This window comes from Callorhinus ursinus, unplaced genomic scaffold (assembly GCF_003265705.2).
Source record: "Callorhinus ursinus isolate GAN/ISIS: 27379988/994484 unplaced genomic scaffold, GSC_fseal_2.0 scaffold53, whole genome shotgun sequence".
Lineage (NCBI taxonomy): Eukaryota > Metazoa > Chordata > Mammalia > Carnivora > Otariidae > Callorhinus > Callorhinus ursinus.
In genome coordinates this window covers 4,110,259-4,115,843 of record NW_027397115.1, presented here as the reverse complement: position 1 = coordinate 4,115,843, position 5,585 = coordinate 4,110,259, and positions in this window count along the sequence as shown.

The following is a 5,585-nucleotide window of genomic DNA, read 5'->3' as shown; positions in this document are numbered from 1 at the left end:
ACCAGATTTCATAATGATAGGTGAAGGCATGTTATATATGTGCTAACAGAAAGGTATTTTATAAAATCCTGCATGCAATGAATAATTTTCTTCCCACTGCAGTTGTTCTTGCCTGCAGTAAACCTTAACTACAAAATGCTCAGCTGGAATTACTAACAAAATAACCTTTTCAAGTGATGTCTTTTTTTTTTTTTTCTGGTATCATTTGAAGCATGATGCCCAGTGAGGTAGAACTTTAATCTTTTCTTTTCTTTTTCTTCTCTCTCTTTTCTTTTCTTTCTTTCTCTTTCTTCCTTCCTTCCTTCCTTCCTTTCCTTCTTTCTTTCTTTCTGTAAGAGAACTGACACTTAAGAAGTCCTTGCTTGTTCCCATTTCTAGAGATAGTACCATCTATTTACCTTGGTGTAAAATTTCTATTTTCCCCCACCTTAAGGTTTAAGGAGAAAGTAGGCAAATTTGCATATGGAGCCCAAGGAAATGATAATAATCCAAACTTCTTTCCTTTGAGTTTCCTTGTTCTTAAACCATGTCAGAAGGAACTATGACTAGGACCCACTGGCAGGAGACAAAACACAAATCCAGAAGGGTGCTAAGCATAATGAACAGAGGGATTAGTTATAGTGTCCCAGACAAAACACCAACCCTTAAGTTTTCCTATCAAGACATCTAATAGGTGAGTTATACTTCTTCCCTTCCCGACCGTTATTCAGGCACCATGAATGTGGGGGGGAGAAGACCTCTGTATCATCTGTTTTACTTCTAATACCAGATGGCTGTCCTTCCTGATTGGGGAACAATGACACACACAGAGGCAGTTACAGCAGCAATGGGGAATGGAGTCTTATTTTCCTTCCTGTTATCACCATTAGCACACCAAAGCTGCTGGGTCCTGGGAGTGAGTCCTCAAAAAACAAAGAGTAGACTTCCCCCAAATCAGTGGGAGGCAGACTCAAAAGGCATTTAATCTTCCTTGACTTAAGGTGGGGTTACTGCCCCATAAACCCATCATAAATTGAAAATATCCTAAGTTGAAAATGCATTTAATACATCTCACCTACCGACCATCTTAGCCTTACCTAGCCTAGCTGCCCCATGCTCAGAACCCTTCCATTAGCCTACAGCCAGGCAAAATCATCTAACACAAAGCCTACTTGATAATAAAATGTTGAGTATCTCATGTAATCTACTGAATACTGTATTGAAAGTGAGACAGAATGGCTGTATGGGTGGGATGTTTATCAATGTATTTGTTGTTGACCATCATGATCACTTGGCTGACTGAAACTGCAGCTGCCCAGCATCACGAGAGAGGATTAGACCACATATCACTAGCCAGGGGAAAGATCCAAATTCAAAATTCCAAGTACGGTTTCTACTGAGTGCATATTGTTTTTGCACCATCAAAAAATTGACAAATCATAAGTTGTACCATCATAAGTGAGAGAGCATCTGTGTATAAGTAAACTGTGTATCTATTGAATATCTTAAGCTTGAGAACTGATACAATGAGTTGATATAATTTATAAGGACTTTAATTGTTTTATTCTTCTAATTGAGTGAGCTGAGTAGTTGCACTGTTTTTAAAGTTGGAAAAAAACACAATAGACCTATGTTGAAGAAGATTTAGGCCTTGTCTCAAGTTGGTTCACATTTTTAAACTTCTCGATACATTTCGGTGCAAAGATTGGACAGCCGGATATCTGTGGTGGCTTTGTGTGTGCCAACATGGCCAGGCTGAACTATGTCCTCTCAGAATCCCTTTTCCTGGAGGTGTGTGGTCAGGGAGATTCTGCTGTGAGATTCGGAGGGTGAAGTGAAGGCCTAGCACTTCTGTGGCTTACACCTGTTGTCACCCATCTGCTGGGTCACCTCATTTGCCTGAGGCAGCGTCCGGGTCAGTTAATGACCCACTTTCCCTGGCTCCCCTTTCAACTTCTCCCACTCCTGGGCCAGGTGTGTGATGAAGCTTCTAGAGGACACCCTACTCATTATGATCAGAGGAAATGAGAGCTGATGTGGGCTTCTCTCCATTCTTGTGTGTCCAGCTTGTCCTCACTCCCCCACACTGGGTATTAGTGTCCCCTGCCAACTACAACCTCCAGTCCTACAGATATTAGCTCCAACATCAGAAATGAGGACAACAGCCTTAGAGAGGCTACATATCCAGCGCCCACAATTAGGCACAGCCAAATCTGTACTAAATCCATACATATCTATCCATCCATCCATCCATCCATCCATCCATCCATCCATCCATCTATCCATATATCCAATCTAGAGTTCTGCTCCTCTGAGTCCTGACTGATATGCTATCACTGGGCACCAACAGAGCAAAGACTGAAGAGCCCTCAGCCTGCCTTGTCGTTAGAAGATTACCTTTCAGTGAGTCTTTTAAAGGTGTATATACTTAGGCAACTGTTCCCCTCACTCTTCACATCTGAAGAGACCATTTTAACAAAGGGAAAGCTCATTCTCCTGGCAAAAGTGATCCCACTTCTACTTCTTTACCCCCCTTTTAAGGCCCTGTCTGGCTCCATCTTTTCCCACCTTTGTTACATAAAAAGGATCAGTACAAAAGGTTAGAGTCTAAAGTTCTAAAAAGCTAAAGCGTATCTATTTCTCAGAAGATTGGATGTGGAGCTTTTATCACATTATTTTTAGGTGGCTGCCTCTTTAATAAATGCCTAATGCACATGCAAGGGCAACTTGATTTGGGTTTCTTTTTTTTGGCGGGGGCTGGGGGGTTGTACAAGGTTTTAAACCTCAAAGTCACCAGTGCAATGGAAATCAACATACACCGTGACTCTTTGGCACCATCTTCATCAGGAACTTAGCATGAAAAGAGAGAAAATATCTAAAAAGATGAGAATGAAAATTGGACTTGATTGATCTCTTAAAAGATTATCAGCACACATATTAAGCCTGAGTTTTTTCTAGGTTAGACTCATCTTGCCTTTTACTTTGTAAAATTACTCTTAATCATTAAATTCCTCCAGAGAGACAAAAGCCATAACCATCTTTCAAACACATGTAGAAAGTTAACTCGATAAGAAAAAGGTAAACATCATTTGTTAAGGAATTTAATTCCTAGTAAAGTTCTCATTAACAATAAATCTATTGAGGGGTAGTAACAATTTATTATAAGATAAATAGAGCAACATATTATTTGATGCTGGGAACCTGAGTACAAACTAATGTTCTCATTATAGCCTTTGACAGGGTCATTTCAACAAAAATCTCAATTAAATGCACAAAGCATCAAAATTTATAAAATACACTTCGTGCACTTAATATATGTAAATATATATTATAACGTATATAAATGTTCAAAACCACTTTTTAGCTCTTTGTACCTTCAGAAATATATTTTTGAAAATAGTGATGTACCAACAATAATGAAAATTAGAAGCACATGTAATGTTGGGCACATAAGGGCATTTGTGATGTAAGGTGAGTCGAGACCTTCTCCACAGCCACAAATAGGCCTCAGGAAACAATTGAGTCCAGATCATCTTTCAGATGGCAAAACTGACCATCAAGGCCCTAGAGATCTGTTGTGGTCACTGCAGATCAGGGGTCCAGGGTCTCCTGACTTCTGATCCAAAGCACTGGCTCCATACCCAGGCTCCTTGGTGAGCAGCTGCTGGCTCTCTAGCTGGGGGTGAATAAAGCGCATCCCCTTCGCCCTTAAAAAACAAAATCCACACACTAAGAATATTTCTGTTGTTGGTGTGAAGGGAGTGATTTCGCATTTCACAAAATGACACAAACTCAGGCAGGAGTTGCTGTGTCTGCTACCTGCAAGCTCTGGCATTCCTCCAAGTCCAAACCCAGCTGCAGTGGCTAATTTTTAAGCTCATGCAACTGCCTTCCACCAACAGGAGTCATGCTTACTCTTTTGATTTTTTTTTTTAAAGTTAAAATAGGTTTGGAAAGTGGGAGATGAAAGCAGATGAACAAATAGCAGGGCAAGCTTATCACTATGCTCAGGCGCAGGCTGAGAGTTAAAGGAGTTACTATCTCACTTTTAGAATTTTCTGAAAGTGTAACGTGGGAAGAACAGTGAGAACCGGGGGCCCTAGCCTCTGTGGACTTGACGTTTTAAAAGTTGCTTCAACAATTTGGATAGTTCTCTTCATTGTCACTAGACACCTACTAGCCCGGTTCTGTTGCTTGCTAGCTGTGTAACCTTGGACCTCTTGACCGCTCTGTGCCTCAGTTTCCTAATCTTTAAAACTAGAGTCTAATAGTGTCTACCTCATGGAATTACATTAAGGATTAAGTGAGGAAAGACATGAGAATACGAAGAGATTTCTGGCTATTGCCAGCAATATTTTAGCTATTATTATCATTAGTGTATGCTAATCATGTTCATATTTAATCCTCAAAAATTTCTACAAAATGGGTGTTAATGAAAGAATCAGATGTTTTGGACATCTGATAAATAAACTGCCTATAATCACACATCTGATGAATGTCAGAGGTGTTCAGCATCATGATTAAAATCTTAGACTTTTGTAACTACAAGGTCTAGAATCAAATCCCAACACTGCAATTTATTGACTGTGTGACTTGGGGCAAGTGTTCAACCTCTCCCTGGCTCAGTCTCCTCATCTGTAAAATGGGCTCATAGGATTGTTAGGAGAAGTAAATTTAATGAGTGAATAGTAGCAAACTGCTTGGAACAGAGCCTGGCACCCAGTAAGTGGTGATTCAGCATTGTCTATCATTCTTATTGAAGCCAGGTCTGACTCCTGAGCTCATCCTGTTTCCATTTTAATAATTCAATCCTGAGGACTTGCCCAGTCCCAAGAATCACCCAAGAGTGTCTATTAACACATAGATCCTCAGGTCCTTGCTGTTGACAATTTGATTCAGTAAGTCTAGAGGAGATCACAGGAGTATACAGTTGTATGATCCTGAGGTTCCCCTCTCCAACCAACCAGGTATTCTTATGATGCAGCAAGTGTAGGAGACCAGATGTCAAACTTAGATGCTTGTGTGGAATAATCTGTAGAATTCTGGGACATCTACATGCTTAAGCCTCACCCACAGAGGGTATAATATAAATGAATGGCCCCTGCCTTTTTTTTTTTTAGATTCAGTGATCTCAATTGGTTTTGCCAGTTGAGAACATGTCAATATACCCACCCAGTAGCATTCAGTATGTGTTAATCTTCAGTCTGACTCACAGGAGCTGGGTTCTCAGAGTCATGGCCACTATTCAGAAAATAACACCAAGGTTAATCCAAATACAGTCAACATTTCATCACATAGAGATTATCTGAGTTATGTAAATCAATGGGAGGATTATGTGGTGTCAGAGCTGAACATTCCACCTGCAGATTGATTGACCTAGGTTAGAATTCTGGAAATATCCCTTGCACAATGGGCAAAGTTGAGTAAAAACCTTGACCTTTCTGCCATATCTTTCTGCCTCCCCTCCATAAAGACTGAAGATTGAAAGAAAATGATATCTAAAGAGCTATAAATATGGGGGTGCTTAGAACACTCCATCTGCAATGTTACTACCCTCCATGGTGTGCACTCCAAACACCAGCTCTGGTGCCAAGTTTACCTCTAAG